The following is a 20,425-nucleotide window of genomic DNA, read 5'->3' on the forward strand; positions in this document are numbered from 1 at the left end:
CACTTTTCAAAGACAAAGTACTGTCCTACAGAAAGACGTCTCTCCCAGCAGGACTAGCATCCAAACCTGATGAACTGAACTCATACACATATGTGAGGCACTCTGACTATCTCTTAAGAATACCTGAGGGATGGGAACTTTGGGAGGACTAAAATACTATTGGAAGAAGTAGGGAAAGAGACAGTGAATTACTAATATTTCTGTTAACATGGGCAATTTGGTTTATAAAGATAAAGAGGGATAATTTGTGTAGAAGGTCAGTTGGCCTTCTATAACACTGCCTCTCACCGTTGTTCATTTTTGGGCATATACCCAAGACCTGGGGACACTGACCTGCCCAATTTTCTTTTGCAGCTATTTCCCTTTTAAACTATCATATGTCAGAGAAAACCTGATGTAGAGTTGTAAAGCAAAAGCAAGGCGTCTATTCAATGTGAAAGCCCTCTAGGAATTTGAATAACTTGAATCATATAGAGCTACTGGAGATTCATGATTGATATATAGAGAGGGCCAGGACTATTTCTTAGAGCAATGCTGTGAGGAGAAGAGAAGTAAAGCATGAAAAACTACGTCACAATACTATATATCTAATCGCTACTTGCATTTCATGATTTTTCATGCCCTATCTTTTGAGGAAGAACTCCCCAAAGAGCTGCACTTATGTTCTAAAACTGCAAAGCAACATAAATGTCATTTCCATTTACATGAGCAGACACTCACAGGCACAAAAATGGCATGACTAAAAAGTAATCTGGTGGAAAATTGTGTTCAAATTTAGTCCAGAGTATATTTTAGTTTCAAATTCCAGTTCAGAAACTTAATGAGCCAAATTCTCACAATTCAGCTCAGTTCTCTACACATTTGTGAATGTCTTCTCTGTACAAGGGACTTCAATAGAGTTTTGGTCAGATGTTGATGCCTCAAGGGGAAGAACTATAACCATGGGGAGATAACACTGGGGATAGAATTTGCCTTACTACAACTTTCTACTAAATAAAAAGATCTGCAAAATGTTGGAAAGAGTTGTCACAGAATCTAGCTTCCTGCCAAATGGAACCATTCGAACATGAGCTGAGAATGTTGTAGAGATTCAAGCGAAGGGTGCATCGTTGAATCATGTGGCCTTTAATGTCCCTTTAAAATTAAGAACAGATTCTGACCTGAAAGGACTAACAATTCAGGAAACAGAAATATCATCATCACCAGCATTGTAATCATCATCATCATCATCATCTTCCAGTTAGAAACCTTCTGGATTTTAAGCCAAAATTTCACAAGCTGCATTTTAGAGAACAAGGCCATTAAGAGAAGTTCATGGCTCCTTGAAAGGAGAATACTATATGGTCAAATTAAATTTCATGGCCATCATATTACTATATTACCCCCTTCTCCCCTCCTAAAAATGCACCAAATACTTTAGCAAGTTGTAAGCTCTAAGATATCTAGTCTTTTTTTTTAAATCTCCAATCATCTATTCAACAAGTATATAAAAGACATATACTATATTCCAAGTACTGCATTTTACAACAAAGACATTCTAGCTGAAGAAAATAACACATAAATGATAGTTATGAAGTGATACATATATCATAGAAACGTATACAGTGTGCATTGAATACAGAATACCAACTTTTTTCTTAACAATGTTTATTTATTCTGAGCACCTACTAATGCAAAGCACATTTGGTAATTTCTGTTCTAGGTTCTGGTGACATAAGTAACTTTATAACTCTGCCTTCTCCCCAGCTTGAGGAGCTGATAATAAATTTAAGAAGCCAGAACACACTTATATGAAAAACAATAGGAGGCAGTATATGTTAGATACCATGAAGCAACTACAAGGACTGGTGTCCAGATGAGGGATGATGGCCTGATGGAGAGACAAGGGAAAAGTTGATGGCATGGCAGAGCTTGAGGTGGATTTTGAAGAAAAGGTAGGCTTCAAGTGAAGGACCTGCACAAAGTTAGAAGAGAGTTTTCTGTCAAAGAGAGGTGTTCAAAGATGCGCAGGAATAATGTAGAGATTAAAGCTTAGGGAAGGCACCACAGGCAGGAATAACCCATTTATTGGAGTTTGTGCAGGAAAAAATGCCAATATAGTTGTGGGATGGGAGATACTATGTGAATCCACTTAAATGTCCAACAAATAAAAGGAAGTGGTTTTCTTTGCTGTGATATGAAGACATGAAACATTTAGAAGGAAGGGATGGGAAGGCAGCACAGAAAAACAAACCTTCCAGTTGAGAAGATGATTTAGCTGAGGAGTTATAAGAGAGGTACAACTGAGGGGTGGAGATCTTTTACAAATTAAAGAAGGTATGAGTTTTAGGTGGTTGTTAATGGAGGATATCCTCCCCAGCCCCAATAACTGTATCTCATTACCTTTCTTATTTTCTCCATATTATTTATCATTACCGGAAAGCATCCCACTAAATTTTTCTTAATATGTCTGTTGTCTATTTCTATTTGGAATACAAGATTTAGGACCTCATCCAAAACAATGGCTGGCCCTCACTAAATATCTGTGGAATGAAACACAGAATTCTATCATTCATTCACATTGTTCCGACTTGGATCCCAGCTAGAGAGTGAACCCATTGTCTTTGCAGTGCACGGCTGAGGCGTTTACTTAGACATGGGTTTTTTTTGTATGAACAATGAACATAAACCATCATGGTGAAACAGTATCATGGAAGGACACTGGGATAGGAATAAAGAAGCCTGGATTTTAGTTTTGGATCTGCTACAAATCTGACAGGCATTTAAAACCTGGGCCTTAATTTCATCATCTATAAAAACAAACATTAGGAGATCCAATGGTGAAGGGAAGATGGAGTTGATTCTGGAGCAGCAGCGGCAATATCATGAGGAGAAGGAATGGCTCATGGACATCATGGCTAAGGAGATGCTTACTAAGAAGTCCATACTCTGGGAGTAGATCAGTTCTGACCACTGCATATGAGCCATGCCAAGATAGGTATACAGATGTCGGCAGGAACCTGAGGGATTTGTATGATGATAAGGTTGGGTTATGAAAGGAGGAGTTCAATGCCATTTCAGGACCCAATGAATTTGCTGAATTCTATAACAGACTTAACCATATAAAAGAATTCCACCAGAAGCACCCAAATGAGATCTGTGTGCCCATATCAGTTGATTTGAAGAGTTCCTGAAGTCTGTGCTAAGTGAAGAGGCACAAAAATGGTGGAGTTCACTGATGAAGAGGGATACGGTCATTACCTTGATCTCCATGACTGTTACCTCAAGTACATTAACCTGAAGGCCTCTGAGAAGCTGGATTAAATCACATACCTGTCCACTTTTGACCAGTTGCTTGACATTCCTAAAGAAAGGAAGAATGTAGAGTATAAAAGATACCTAGAGATGTTACTTGAGTACCTTAAGGATTACACAGATAGGGTGAAGCCCCTCCAAAACCAGAATGAACTTTTTGGAAAGATATAGACTGAGTTTGAGCAGAACAGTACCTTTTTGAATGGCTGAAAGAGATAAAAAGTGCCCTGACCCATGTCAGAGCCTGTCATCAACCTCTCTGCATTCTTTTCCTGAGAGGAGTTGGCCCTCCTGGGCCAGATTGAAATCTGCACTCTTAGTTTTAGGCCTAAAATATGAACAAGCCCAGAGGCTGTTCAGCACCAAACGAAAGTCCTTAGAATCACTTGATACCACTCTGTTTGCCAAAAATCCCAAGACAAAGGGTGCCAAGTGAGATGCTGAGGGGAACAAAGATATTGCTTTTCTAGAAGCCTAGATCTGTGAATATGTGGCAATTCTTGAGGCATCTCATGCATGAAAATGTACAATGCAAGAGGACAGGAGGAGAGGGAGAGGAGGAGCAGAGGGAAGAGCAGGTCAGTGAAAGTGAAGATGATTTGTGGAAACTATACCTACCAAGGGCCCAACACCTTCCAGTGACACTTTGTTGAACGGCGTTATGCCCATGGCATAAGGTGTTTGGGCATCCAAATACTGCCCACTTTGCTAATGTGACACAGATTGAAGATGTTGTCTCCTTGGGAGCCAAGCTAAAACTGTAGAAGTCATCAGAACGGTGGCAGCCTGACACTGAGGAAAAGTATGAAGACTCCAGTGGGAATGTTGTGAATAAAATTTATGAGGATCTGAAAAACAAAGACTGCTCTAGTGTTCAGGGATGTATCTCATCTGTTGGGCTTGACCAGGCTTCCTTGAGATCTGCTTTTTCTACTTCTCCCAACCAAATTCTCCTAAAGACTCTTTGCTACATAATCTTAGGGACTAACTTGTGTCTTGTAGAAAGAAGATATGCTGGCAGATTGCAGGGTTGAGATGTGCTTTAACTTTGTTTTATATGAAAAAAAAATTCTGTCAGGAAAACAAGCAAACAAATGTCAGAGGTTTTTAAAGTCACTACTAGCCCTCAAACTTTATGGTTCTATAAAAGATAACACAATACAGATGGATGCAAAGGAGAATCTGATTCTTCAGAACTTTGCAGGGAACACAATCTTACTCTCTTAAACATAAAAAAGCATAAGTAAACTGTGTTTCTTCTACATGAACAACTTATCATGCCCCAGAATAATTCAAGATGGTCTATTTTAGCTGTAGGGTTCTATACATTTATAAATTGTCTTTTATCCTCTCTGAAAGCCGAAGCAGACTTTGTAATCACTCAGAATCAGAGACTTTTAGATCTGAAAAGTATTTTAGAAACTATCTAGCTCAACCTCATCCATTTATAATGGAAGAAATGAGAGATATGGAGAAAACAGAGACAAATTAAAGAGGTGGCAGGAATCTGATTCCATGCACCTCGTTAAAAAATTTGGACTTCATCCTATGCGAAATGGAAAAGGTTTTAATGAGGGGATTAATTTAATTAGATCTGTGCTTTGGGAGAATCTCTCTAGCACAAGCTTACACAGTTAATAAGTGGCAGTCATAACCGGAACAACATTTCCAGACCCCAGGTCCCAAATTAATATTCTTTTGGCCTATGGACTTGCCTCTGGACTATCAGAGGCAGTGAGCACTCAGGCCTGTGTCCCTTCTCCTGTGTGTTTCTGCCACAGGAAAGCTGCCCCCACTTGAACATGCTGGATGTCACTGATGTTTATTTAAAAAATAAAAGGATAGTGTATTTCTAAGGCCACAGCATTTATAGCAATTTTACCCTGTTAAAAAAGAATTTTATTAGCATATCAATGAACATGAATGCCTTCTTGCTTAGCCAATAAAAACTTGGTGACTTGTAACTCAACTGTAAGGACTCCACATTTTGAAGAATAATACAGATCAGTATGGGTTATTGCTAAGCCTTGGCCTATCAACTGTGAAAAACTGGCTAGACAAAGGTGGCAAAGAGATCAACAACTTAATTCACAAACCAGAAAAATGGTTAAGCTCTGAGAAATGTAATTCTGGAAAGAGATTTGAAAGAAACATTTGGGTAGATAAGAGTATTTTTAAAGCAAAAAATTTGCAAGTATAAATAGGTTGCTCAGTGAAAGATCAGTAAAGAATAAATTAAAATGTTGTTTACAAATAGGCTAACATTTAAAGGAATTGCCAGTAATCACATTTTTTAAAATGAGTGACATTAATGAGTTTGTTTACCAAATATCATTGACTTTTCTGTATTAAAAATTGTATCTATCATACATTAATAAAACATGATTTTTTTGACATTTCAAAATCATGGTCATTCATTTTCTTCATTCTTCTTTTTTTAATTCATTTATTTTAAACTGTACTGTACATTCTTCAGGAAGGGTGAAAGGTTTGGTGTTATACTGGTTTTCTTCCTACTCTTAATAGAATATATTATTTTTACCTCTGGGACTCCTAAATTTAAAAAGAATATGGAAGACATGCAGTAGAACAATTTGAGACAGGGTTGAGAATGGGTCATAAAATAATTTCTATAGGCAAATATGACAGATTTGGAATATTAAAGACAAACAACATAGGTGTGAACAGTTTATCCGTTTAACATAATTCCTACTATGACATTCATGGCATGGCCTCGAATAAGACAGTTGCACTACCTGTCCTAACAGAGCTTACAGTCTCTCTGCAAAGGGAGAAATAATAATAACAAAACATAAAGGGCATTTGATAAGGACAGTATCATCATTCCCAACCTAGTCTTTCAGGTAAGGTAAGGCTTCCAGGAGGATGCGGTATCTAAGTAGAGGATAAAAGAAGTTGAGTAAGCCAAGTAAGATGGGAAAGGGGAGAGCATTACGAACAAAAGTACTGTATCTATATGCTGGGACATGAAAGAACCTGGAATGTTAGAAGAAAAGCAAAATATTCTTTGTAGTTTACGGAGTAAGCAGGGGCTATTTTGTGTGATGGTCTTGAAATATGTGAAACAGTTTGACGTTATCTTATGGTCAGTGTGAATCCACTGAAATTTTGTTGGCAAATAAGTTATCTGCCGAAAATAAGAACAGTTACAGTCAAAAGTTTTTAGGCAATGCAGAAGGTCTAAAACGGCCATGGTAGGAAATGAGAGGAAACTGAGGTAGGTGCACAGTAAAATTACCAAGCAGAGTACAGGGTCAGCCAGGTTGGTAACCATGAATGCACAAATGTATCATCTAACATTTTATAACACTTTGGTTTTTAGAGTACATTTTGTATGCAGTATATGTTGATTTTTACAATAACCTGTGATGTAGGGAGGACACACAGTTATCACAATGACCACATTTCACAGCCAAGGAACCTTTGTAAAATTGAGAAGTTTCCCAAATGTCTACTATAAATTAGTAGCTGGCAAACCTTGAATAGAATCTCTCCTCATTATCCACTGTTCCTTTCCATCTTGGACCCTATTTTTTGCAGTTTAATCTACTAACGTTCATGGATATAAGCCTCTTGGTGCAAAAAAACCTCCAAAACATGTCATGCAAAGTTCTTTCCTTTTGCTCACTCTTCTCTACCAGTCTAAACTGGTCCCACTTCACCCAGCAGTTTTCCTAACCTCTTTCCATGGGGGTTACATCTGTCTCTACTTTTATACTTTTTATCTGTGTTTATTCATTGCTAGTTAGTAGCCATTTTGACTGAATCCAAAGTGCTCGTGACTAAGGAACAGATAGGCTCATTTGAATGACTGCCTTGTCATGTTGGATTTGAAAATTCATCAGTTGAATAGCATTCTTTTCAATAAGGCAGATTATTATTTTTAAATATTAAAAGCTAATTTATTATTTACTATATACACGCATATATATATGTATGTATGTACGTGTGTGTGTGTACATATATACAGGGATTTTATATATATATATATGCCAGAAAAGGGTTTTGGTCATGATAATATAATAGCCAAATGACTACCCATTTAGAGTTATGAGATTAATCTAAACATTGCATTAGTGTTTTCATGAAAGATATGGAGTCACTTCAATTCCCAATTGCTTTTATTATACATAAAACAATAAATTTCATTACTAAATTTGACAATCTTAATATTTAATGTTGATTAGGAAATATTAACCTCATAACAACTGAGTATAAGCAAATATGTAAATTCTGCAATTTCAGTACCATTGCTTGACTATCACATTCCAATTTAATGGTAACAATTTTTATTTTTATTTTTTATTTTTTTGGCATGGGCAGGCTCCAGGAATCGAACCTGGGTCTCTGGCATGGCAGGCGAGAATTCTGCCACTGAGCCACTGTTGCACCGTTGCATAACAATTTTTAAAAATCTATTTAGAGCATATTCTTCACATTAAAAAAAAATTACTTGGAGAAAATTTAAAATGGAAAAAAAGTTGCTTTTGAATTTAAACTAAAAATGAAAATCTTCTTACATATTATTAAAAGGCCAGAGATCTATTTTTTATATCATACCAATGAATAAGAGATTCAACTTAGAACTATGATATTCTTGCCTCTTCATCAATGTTTTGCAACTGTTAAGAGTCCCATGGATTCCCTAACTATTCCTTGCATCAAAATATATAAGAATTTCTTGGTCTGGAATAGTATTTGCCGAAACTAGCCATGCCTTTCAGGTAACTCAAATCTCTACCCCTTTCTGCTATACGCTTTAACTTGTGCCTAGATGTTGTCCATAATCCATGGTTACTGTTGTCTCCTTAAATCTTACTACTAGATTCTAGCTTCAAGACAACTATCGTCTTCAAGATAAAATATGTTTAACATCATGAAACCAACATTGACTCCAATGCCTGTTACTTTGACCATGTTACTCCTTTTTTTTTCCCTCACAACATCACATATTTTCACAATGGGTCACCAAATACAATCCCAGAACCACTGAATCAAAGGTAGATTTATTTTATAATACAATCCTTACATATCTCTAGCTATATTGTTTTCCTGCTATTAACCATGTTCAAGCCCCCCTCTCCTTTTTCTAAGCCTTAATTCAGATGTTCTTGATGCACATGACAATCTTATTTTATGTTGGACTTGGTTCTTCTTTTTGAAAGCTTGAGGAATGGATAAGGAAAGGAAGAGAATGTAAAAGCAATGCAAAAAGCTGTGTTTTGCTCCACGCAAGCATTTGTTAATTGACTTCTACACTTTTAACAAATGAAACTAGAACATGTGACCTGTATTACTTGAAAGGAAAAATAAAGCTGGCATTTATAATTTAATCTCTAACTATATCTGACCTAGAACTTAATGGGAAAAAAAAGAACTTAATGGAGTTGCCAAAAGACTTTTTTCCATTAATTAAATTTTTAAAAATTGTTAAATCATATGATGCTTCACATGTCACTTCAAGTGGATTCCTTTCTAGGGAGGTGTTTTTTTTTTTTTAGTATTTTGCATTTTTCTAATGAAAATATGATAATGAATTATTGCTTCACATAAGACACCTGCAACTGATTTGTTTAAAATGAATTACTTAATTCTAAGCAGTGATTTCCCCTTAATATTAATAAACAACTACAATGCATATGTAATTATCAACTATTGTACTCTGCCATTAATTTCCAGAAAAATAACATGAATACCTTTGGCTACATTTAAAGTGTTGTCATGTAATTTGTAAAATGAGGAAGAATTATACATACTCTATATCCAAGAGCTTAATAGAATATTATTCAGACCAGAAAGGAATTTGGCATAAGATTGTTCAGTTCTGGAAATAATCCAAGGTAGTTTACCTCCTGAAGCAATTAAAAATATTATTATAACTAGCCTCAAATATAAGACAATACCATCACATGTACTCCAAGGGTATTGTCGGCCCAAGTTTGCAATCAACTAGTAGTATTAGTTCAAAGAGTAAAGTCACGTTGCATGAATTGACTGACCCACTGGCAGTAATAAATATAAATGAAAAACACAAGTTTGTTAACATACATTTACCAATTAGTTATTTTTCTGCTAGGCATTTTCACATACTTAATCTTATTTAAATTCTACTCTTTCCTACCACCTCCTGAGTCAAATTCTCCCTATTAATAGATGAAGAAACTGAGGCTCAGAGATGTTAAGTGACTTGCACAATTTTTCACAGCTAGTTAATTTTGAAGGTAAGAATCACAGCCAAATCTTCTTGTGCAATGTTCTTTCCATAATATTGGAGCTACCACCATTTGTCAAGAATGGAAAGATTTCTATTTGATTCATTAAACATGCTACTCATTTTGCCTATTAAATCCCAAATTTTCCTCTATCTTTTTAAAATATAATAAGGTTACTCTTTACTCACAGGAGTGTATATAAAATAGCTATTCATTCTGATTTACTTTTTGTATTTGATGCAAGGATAACAATTATAAATACTTGTTTGACATTGGCAGGCAGTAAATGTTTCTATCAGACTACAAAGAAATGCAAAGGTGAGAAATCTGGTGACTTAACGGGCCAAACAAAAAACAGAATCTTGCCAGAAATGCAATAATGTCACAGGCCATGGACACAAATTTCCCTAGCTGCCAAAGGATCCCTGGTCTCCCTTCAACATCTTCCCAATTATTTCTGAGTGTACCAGTGTGTTTGTATGGGTTCAGGAATAAGCAACACATTAATATTACCATTGACCAACCCCACACCTCCTTGCTTCAGGCATCCACTGGGCATTTTTCATATCTCTGAGCCTCTGTTAAATGTTACATACTCTTGTGTCCCTAATTTTGTCTCTTTGAGAAAAGCCCCATTTCCAAAGCTACAAAACTCTTGAGGTACCACACAGCATCTTTAGCCTTCACCATATGTTCAGAGATAGTCAAAACCGGAGAAAATGTTCTTTTCCTAACTCTATTTTGTTATTTGGTCCCTAGGTCCTGTAATAGCCTTGTTTATGTCATAAATATGATAATTTATCACCCTTTCCTAGCATTAAATTATGTCTCTTCCACTGTACAGTGTTAAAATCACCCCCAAGGGCAGGTACAACTGGCATCTAGTGGACAGAGTTAAGGGATGTTGCTAAACATCCTACAATGTACAGGATCGCCCCCCTGTAACAAGGAATTTTCTGGTCTAAAGCATCAATAATATCAAGGTTGAAAAACACTAGTTTAAACTAAAATCACTCTGCTACAGAGAAATATATGACCACTGGTTGAATAATTCATCTTTCAAGGCAGGTGCATATTAACTAAAGACTCTAAAATAATAGATAAATTATTTGAAAATCTATCTTTAGTAGGATCTGAATATAAAACTGTCTAAAATGATCGTTTTCAAACTTCAATGTGCAAAAGAATCACATAGGAAGCTTCTAAAAATGGAAATTCTTGGGACCCAACTCTTTTTAACAAGTTCATTAAGTGATTTCACATTCTGAGAGACAATATTGAAGAAGCCAAATGTATGCTGTTCAAAATAAAACCGAGAATACGAACACTAAAATTCCTCTCCAGTTGAGCATATGGCTGAAAAATGTTGGCTAGTTACCAAATTATTAAGCTACTAAATTAATAAATTCTATCCCTAAAACTAGTGCTCTTCAAATTTTCGCATGCATGGGAATCACCTGGAGATCTTGCTAATGTGCAGATTCTCATTCAGTAGGTCTGGGTGAAGTTCAAGATTCTGCATTTCTAACAGGCTGTCAGGTGATGGTTCATAGACCACATGTTGAATACTAAGGTCTTAGAAAACAACTGCCAAGAGTATTAAAACAGGCCTACTTTTTTTTGTTCGTTTTGTTTTGGTATGGGCAGGCTCCGGGACTCCAACCTGGATCTCCAGTACGGTAGGCGAGAATTCTGCCACTGAGCGACAGGGGCACTGCCCTAGGTTTGATTTTGAAATTTAAAAGTCCTCTGCTTCATATCAGAGGAGACCCTGGCTTCAAAAAAAACAAATGCCCTTTCCCTCTGATTTGATATCTCAATGATGTTCAATTCACAAATGAACGGAAATTCCTTTGGCTTCAGAAAAAGCTGAAGTTATCTAATACAGAGAGTAAATGATGAATGAGCCCTAAAGAATTGCTAATGCAAGTTAAAACTTAGCTGTGTTGGGGTGCATGAGTAGTTCAGTAGTTAGAATGCCCGCACTCCATGTGGGAGACCCGGGTTCAATTCCCAGACGATGCACCGCTCCCCCCCTCCCCCAAAAAACAGCTTAGCTGTGTCACTTTGGAAGGAATTTTCAAAAGTTCAGCACCAAACTTCTTAATCAGAGATGGCAAGATTCTGTTGGAAAAAATTCCATTTTTACTCGACATTGTAAACTTGTAAAATCTATGTCCCTCAATGCCTAAAAGTATTTTTATTTTACCATATATCGTATTAATACTAAAGGCTCTTTTATATTTCACCTGGGTGGATGGAAGAAGATACCATCAAAAGGCCAATTCATATTTGGAAACATTATAAAATGCTTTTACTCTTCTTTTTTTTTAAATGTGCAATTTTCACATTTTTATTTAAGAAACTCTACCATAATACACCACAGAGAATGTATCATTAACCATACTTTGGAAAGCTACAGTCTGCTAGAAGTCCCTAATTAATCCCATAGGGCCTGGTTCTCTCATTATTTATCCCTGCTCAGTTAACAGAACTCCCATTAGTTTCAGCGGGAACTTGGATGCTGGGTTTGTAATCAGGGAATAGTGCTTGTTCTACATATTTCCCTTTAAATTTCTTGGTGCAACTTTGTGAGGCTATCAGTCTCCTAACTCTAAAATGGAACGTTCTGTATTACCTCTGTGTTCCATAGTTAGTGATAGGCAGACACTGGCTGTGTCAGGAATTCATCATGGAATGAATTAGGGTGAGTGTGCAAGCAGCTGTGATGAGAGAGAGAGAGAATGGGGAGGAAGGCAGGGAAGAAGAGAGGGAGATGGAAAGAAGTAAAGAGGGGAAGGATGATGGAAGGTAGGAAGTAAGACAGAAAGAGAGAGAAAGAAAGAACTGTTTTCCTATTATCTTTTTGTTTAGGCTGTTTACATGGGCCCAACTCATTATACAATTTCTGTAATGCCAACTGGCTGCTTTCTGGATGTTCTATAGATTTGATTACTTTATAGAAACATCCCCCCCCCCCACTTTTTTTTTGTATGCTGTCTGGCAGGGTCACATTTCATTCTTTTTCCATGTGAGTATCCTATTTATTACAGCACCATTTGTTGAATTTTTTGTTTGTTTGTTTTTGTAAGTTTCTTTTGTTTGTTTTGTTTTTTGGGAAGTACATGGGTCAGGAATTGAACCCGGGTCTCCCACATGGCAGGCGAGAGTTCTACCACCAAACTACTCTTGCACCCCCAGAAATATTTCATTTTTAAAGCCTAACTGCTAAAAAGAAAAAAAAACAATCTTTGTGAAAGAAAACTATATGCTACAGCTACATATAAAAATACGAATTAGATTATGTATCTAATAAGTAAATTGAAGTGTTTAAAAAAAAAGAATTTGGAGACAGACAATACAGACTTGCTATTGTCATTTGGATAGGTGATTTCAGGTAAGTCATTTGATTTCCAAGCTCTTCGGTTTTTCAACTTTTAAAGCAGGAGATTATAATAAAGACTGCATCATAAGACTGATAGATGAAATAAGATGATGTATATAAAAAGCAATTTAGAAACCTCCAAAGGACCATATGGTTATTAGTAATTGCTGTGATTTTTAATATAGTCCTATTGACAACCATAGCAGGAAGAAGAATATAAAATAGAAAAGAATAGAGCAATTACATACTTTCATTAAGAATTGCATTACTGTATACATGGGTTACATTCCCATGAAAAGCAGAAGAAAAAGAAAGGAGAGAGAAGAAGCACCATTAGCCACAGAAATGCATTTAAAAAATGGAAATAGGGTGGGAGGAGACTGCTTCATTTGATACGAAGGAGGAATTAAATAAGAAAATAGATGTTTGACCTGGATGTCCAAATATAATAATTAATAGTTCAAGGGTATTACTATGTTTGGCATAGAATTGGTACTAAACAAATATTTGTTAAGTAGCCAATCTGCAGGTTCAACTAGCATTTACTAAATACCTTCATATAGCAGACAGTCGATATTCAAGTGAACTGGTGTTTTGGTTTCGAGGTTGCTCCGGTAAATACCATGAAATGGGTTGACTTAAACAATAGGAGTTTACAAGCTTACAGCTGTACAAATCAAGGCTTCATCAAGGTGATACACGATGCATTCTTCCTGAAGACCAGTTGCCCGTGAGACTTGGCTCCTGTCTCATGGGAAGGTACATGGCAGCATCTGCTGGTCTCCCCCTTCTATTCCAGGTTTTGCTGATTTCAGTTTCTTACTTCCATGACTTTCTCTTTCTCTCTCTCTGTAGCCATTTCATTTATAAAGGACCCCGACAATAGGATTAAGACTTATCCTGAATGAGGTGGGTCACACCTTAACTGAAGTAGCCTCATCATAAGGTCCTACTTACATGGGTTTACAGCACAGAAATGGATTAGATTTAAGAACAGGTTTTTCTTGGACACATACAGCTTCAAATCACCACAGTTGGTCTGCAATTATTAATGGAAAGAGTTCAAATTTTAAGTAAAACTTAGAAGTCTTCAGTAAAAGTAATGGTAGAGATGTGAAAACTCCTAGGACTTGTAGTCATCTTAGTATTCATGGTACATACAAATACACATAATTTAACAAAGAATGAGTGCTATGGATGAATAAATTCCCTTTTTTGCACTACTGAAAATAATTCTTAAAGCCTAATATATACACATTTGAAACATCTGAATTCCCCCTTACAGTTATAAAAATAAATATGGCAATCAGACTTTCTTATGCATAATTAACGATGAGGTGGCCTAAAGGTGCCCATTTATTCAATATATCTAAGCACATCAAACTATTTCTAAGCTCTACATTGTCTGTCCCTAATTTAGAAGTATGGAAAAATTCAAAGAAAATAAAGAATCTGTGATACTTACAGGTATGAGAAATATATCGAGACACACATATTTGAAACCCTTAATAAATAACAGTATATAATAAAGTATATCACTATTGGCCAATCAAATATAAATCAGGGAGAGAATAAAGTACTAATTCCTATGTCAGATAAACATCAAAAAAAGAATTTGAAATGTTAAATCTATGCTGAATTCATAAGGGAAATCTGCAAAGATTTTCTGTCACTCAGATGTGTCCTCTCTCTCTCTAAGATCAACTCTGCAATTGAAATCATTGCCCCCCACCTCCTACATGGTATATGACATCCAGGGGTAAAAGTCTCCCTGGCACTGTGGGAGATGATTCCCAAGGATGAGCCTGGCCCTGGCACTATGGGATCAACAATGCCATCCTGACCAAAAGGGGGAAAAGAAGTGTAACAAATAAGGTATCAGTAACTGAGAGTTCAGATAAAGTCTAGAGGCTACTCTGGAGGGTACTCTTATACAAGCTTTTGTTAGACATTGTTACCTGTCTTAACTGGCCCAAATCCCAACCAAAACCATTCCTGACAATCCTAAAGAATACCTAGGGCATTATATAAACTTCTACAAAGGTTCCATGCCACTAGGGTAACTTTTCAGAAACCTGCAACCTCCAGTTGGGTCCCTGGACCAGATAAGTCCTGAAATACAGAAGGGCCAGCCTTTCTAGAGCATCAACTAGTTCCATCCCCTATCTAGTACTATCGACAGCCCCTCCCAACATAAAAAAGTTAGAAGGGGCATAGCCCATTTATCCCTAAAGAAAGAGAGAAAGATTAAAGGTGATGGTGGAGTTATACAGAGAAAGTAGGGTTTAACAAATTAGTATAATTGCTGAATCATTATATTCATATTTCTTTTAGTCTCTAGTACCTTATATCAGCTAGATGTAAAAGCCCGAGATTGCAGAACTGTAACCCATACCAAACTCTAAAATGTGTTCTACAATAAATTGTTGTGATGTACTCTGAAATTTATTGCTTATTTTGTATATATGTTATTTATCACAAAAAAAGGTAAAAAAAAAAAAAAGAGTAGCATAACAGAGAAGATAAGATTTAACAAATGAATATAACTGGTGAATCATAATATTGATATTTCTTTTGGTCTCCAGTGCTTTGGAGCAGATACAAGAAAAAAACAAAAAAATGAGGAACTATAACTCATATCAAACTTTAAAATCTACAACTCCTTGTTAAAATGTGCTTGGAAATTAATTGCTTTTTTGTATGTATATTTCACAATAAAAAAAGTTAAAAAAAATACAGTAAATGCACTACAAATTTTTAAGAAACTTCTCTGTGATTTCCAAATGAATGAACACCAAATGTTACATGATGCCACTTCAAAATATTAAAAAATAATTCTATGTAATAAAGTTCCTAGAACGTGAAGACAAACTTCCCCTTAAAAGGTGTGATGTTCTCATTATTATCTTAAAGGTAAAATAATAATAAATTCAACTTTTAAACTAACGAATACTTTGAAGGGCAAAACATTGTATTAAAAAGGAATACAGTATATAATGCCACATTAATAAAATCTCTAGTGTGCATTTCTTTGAAAACCACATATATACCTATCAAATTTGTCATTTGATGGTGTGTATATGGTCATGGGATGTTGTACAATGCAGTTAAAAGATAAGCATATGAGATAGGTATACTATAAAATTGAGGAAAAAATGCTATTTCCTGAAGTGTGATATGAAAATAAATACTATTAACCATTAAATTTAAATCATAGAGATATCTAGTTTTCAATAATAATCTTCTTATCCAAAGTTATCCTTGCATTAATTGTTTAGTAAAATTTATGGCAATGTTTTAAATGTTGAGGAAAATATGCACTGAATAAATAATCCCCAAAACAGAAAGAAAAAAAAAGTCGAGCAGAATCTAAAATGATGATTAAATCGTGGATAGCTGGATTAAAAAATAAAAAGCACTTTTTCTGCCAGATGTGGAATCATGAACAAAGGAAGTAGTCAAGATAGCAGAGTGAGATGGTTAGGTTTAAGTGTCAACTTGACCAGGTGATGTTGTCCAGTTGTTTGGTTAAGCAAGCACTGGCCTGTTTGTTACTGTGAGGACATTTTGTGGACTTAAATCATCAGTAAATTGATTGAATCTACAGCTATTGTATATACAATCAATTGAAGAGATTGCCTTCAACAATGAGAGACATGTCATGCAATCAGCTGAAAGCTTTAAAAGAAGTGATGATTTCAATAGCCAGAAGAGAGAATTTTCATCTCTATTTCAGCTAGTAAGCTTCTCTTGGGGAATTCATCAATAATCTCCATCAGAGTTTGCAATGAAGGAAGCTTGCAATCTGCCCTACAGAATTTGGATTTGTGCATCCTTACAGTCATGTGAAACACTTTTTATAAATATATTAATAATATTTACATATATCTCCAGTCAGTTCTATTTCCCTAGAGAACTCTGACTAATAAATGAAGGGAGACTTCCAGAACTAAAGAGGCATTCTAACTGGGGTCTCATGGATGAGCTGTAATGTAGGGCCAGGCAACAGAAGGCAAAAGAGTTTGAGCTTCAGGTGGTGAGCAACAGGAAGACACCGTACTCTCATGCAAAAGAAATGGTATTTTGTGACCATTAATCTGGAAAATGGGTCCAGGTCAGTTAAGTGTGAGAAAGACATTGGAAACAGAATGATTAAACAGAAGGTAACATTAAGTAAAAAATGGAAGGAATCAGAATGAAAAGCATGAATGAATCCAAGAGAATTTGGTCTAACAATAACGGATTACATACTTTTAGGAGATTCAGATTACACAAAATGGTTTATCAGACTCTTATTAATGTGAATAAATGTCTCACAGACTTATTTTAGAATTCACTAGCAAGGCATCATTTACCAATTTAAGTAATTAAGTGTGATATGCAATTAATAAATGACTCACTTGTGTAGCACTCTTTTCATGTTTTTAGTGTCGTATCAAAGACTTGAATAGCAACAGTGCCAGCAATTTTATGGGTTTGGGGATTAGGGAAAAGCTTCTCTACTGTAAAGCAGTGTTGGACTGACACAGCTGTAATCCCTGGCAACTAATAAGGATTAAAGGGAGAAACTTACCAAATGAACAACTTCTTAAGACACTAGCTAAAAAAGAATACCAAGAGGATTCTAATACAATAATGAATAATGGAATCTCAAGAAGGAAGATACAATCAAAACACAAAAGTTCTTTCTATTTTCAGTTTAAAAGGGAAGACAGAGTACAGAACCATTCTGAAAAGCATGATGTCCAACCTATTTTGACAACTTTTATAGATTGTATATACTGACAAGAGGCCAAATGAAAGGACAAGTGCTAAGAATGTTTGTTAGAATATATAAGACATTAAGGACACTAAATTAATGGAGACGAATTTATAATATTTAAAAGAGAAATAGGGGAAACATATAGTTTGCAGGAAATGTTAAATAGGCCAAGGTACTTCAAAGTATTTTAGATCCTTTACATCTAAAAGTTGAATGAGTGATTTAGGCATAAAATCATAGCATTAAGCCACTGTGATGTTAGGTCCATGTTTCAACTTGGCCAGATGCTAGTGCCCAGTTGTCTGGTCAAGCAAGCACTGGTCTATCTGTTGCTGTGAGGACATTTCATGAACTTAAACTATGAGCATGCTGGCTGCATCTACAGCTGATTACACCTGCAGTCAGCTAAGCGGAGTGTCTTCTGCAATGAGTGGTACTTAATCTAATCATCTGAAGGCTTTTAAGGAGAATTCAGAAGAGACAATTCCTTTTTCCGCTTCAGCCAGTCAGCCTCTACTGGGAGTTCACTAAGGACCTTCACTGGAGCTGCCAGCTCACGGCCTGCCCTACAGATTTTGGATTCATGTCCCCATGGTTGCATGAGACACTTTTATAAATCTCATGTTTACAAATATATCCTGTTGGTTCTGTTTCTCTAGAGATCCTAACACAACCACCTTTATAAAAATCTAAGGAATTGTAAAACTCATTCAATAAGAAGTTATCATCTGTGTAGCTAAGATACTGGGAAACAAGCAAACAAAAAACAAAAGAAACAGAACATAAAATGGAAGCATTTGAAAGGAATTCTGTCTTTCTAACAGATCCATTTTTTTCCCCTTACAGTAATCTTAAATCTACTCCAAACTGACTTTTGACTCCAAGATTGCACCAAAATCAACACAGCTAACGCCCTCACTGTTATCCATAAGGCTAAATGCAAAAGACATCTTTCAATCTTCATCTTTACTGCTATGTCAGATACATTCTACTTTCTTCTTGAATTCTATCATTCCCTTGATATCTGTGACATCACCTTCTCCTCTCTTTCCTCTGCATTACAGGCATGACTTTGTTGTCTTCATCACTAAATCATTCTTTTCTCAGATACTGGAGTTTTCAAAACTCCCTAGATAATCTCTTCTACCCCAATGGGCTCAACTACCATCTGTATTCCAAAGAATCCAAAATTTTAAATCCAACTTCTCTGAAGTCTAGATCCACATATGATCAACTGGCTACTCAACATAGATATTCCATAGACACTAAAAACCCAACACTACAATATTCCCACCCAATCTGATTCCACAGTAAAACACACCACCATCTGCTTATTTCTCAGGCTAGAAACTTGGAAATCAAGCTTGAGAGCTCTTCCCTTCTCATTCAACATTGCCAATTACTTACCAAGTCTGCATGATTTTATCTCACAAATGCTCTCAAATGCATTCACATCTCCATCTCCATTCTTTAGCATAAACCATTGCTATTTCTCATCCACCGGTTTTCCTGCATCCAATCCCCCACCCATCCATTCAACCTGCAGCTAAAGTCATCTACTTAAAACACAAATATGATCATTATATTTCTGTTTAAAGCCTTTCACTGGTTCCTCTTGCTCTTAATGTAAACCCTCATGCATGCATCTCTCCCTTACCCTCTGTCGTCTAGCCTCTCGCCTTCCTTCAATTCTTAAAAGTGTTTCTTCCCATCCTGAGGCTTTGAGGCATGTTGATCCCCCCACCTGGGAGATTCTCTATGCCTATTTGATTTTTACTAACCCCTCAGATTTCAGAATAAAGAAAAGAATTCTTCAGGCAAATGTTTCCTGATCTCATCACTCACCACCAGACTACATCAGACCCCCTCTAGTAGCCTATTTTTCTTTTGGGGCACTAATCACATTTGCAATTAACTGTTATTTGGTGTACTGATCTGTTTATTGTCTTCCTTGCCTGAGGGAATACCAGTCATGTATATCTTATTTACTGATTCACCCCTAGCTTCTAGCTTTGCACAAAGTAGGTACTCAATAAACATCTGTCAAATGAATCAATGTACTCCAGCATACACCAGTGCTATATTAACCTTGATCAAGCAAACCATAGTAAAAATCAAGTCACAATCACAATCATATTGTTAAAACAATCCCACAGATTTAATGTGAATAAAATTTGTTTTATTCACATTTGTTTATTTCTGAATATAAAGACAAGTTTAATTTCTTAGAGGACCAGATGCCTGTAAGACCCAAGGCTGATATTTAACATACACAATTGCATAATTAAAGAAAAAGTAGCTTCATAAGAAGTCAAAATATACTTAAAGTTAGCAACAATAAAGCCAGAACAAAAAAGGAAAAACAAATTCAATAATATAAGAATACTGCAGGGCGGGCCACGGTGGCTCAGTGGCAGAGTTCTCACCTGCCATGCCAGAGACATGGATTTGCTTCCTGGTGCCTGCCCATGCAAAAAAAGAATACTGCGAAATCTGTAACATGGAATGAATTAACGAAAGGTCTAATAATATCAGAAGTCCTCTATATACCAAAAATTCAAGATCTCTACAATAAATCAAAATGATTTTTCATTACTAAACTTTTTAAGATTTATTGTTCAAAATGACAAATATATAACAAAGTTACAAACCATTTTCAGTTGGATTCATTCAAGATGAGAAAACAGATGCTGATGTCTGCAACACATAGACTTGCAGATAAAAATTGATGGACCTAATCTTTATGATTGA

General features: G+C 35.9%; 1 protein-coding gene and 1 pseudogene across 5 annotated transcripts in view; one reads left to right on the forward strand and one right to left on the reverse strand.

Annotated features, from left to right (window-relative positions):
- NELL2 (neural EGFL like 2) overlaps positions 1–20,425 on the reverse strand; it is a 531,530-nt gene that overhangs the window by 209,454 nt on the left and 301,651 nt on the right. The window lies entirely within an intron of this gene.
- LOC143690110 (splicing factor 3A subunit 3 pseudogene) lies at positions 2,831–4,328 on the forward strand (annotated as a pseudogene).

The sequence above is a fragment of the Tamandua tetradactyla genome, chromosome 7 (genome assembly GCF_023851605.1).
Source record: "Tamandua tetradactyla isolate mTamTet1 chromosome 7, mTamTet1.pri, whole genome shotgun sequence".
Lineage (NCBI taxonomy): Eukaryota > Metazoa > Chordata > Mammalia > Pilosa > Myrmecophagidae > Tamandua > Tamandua tetradactyla.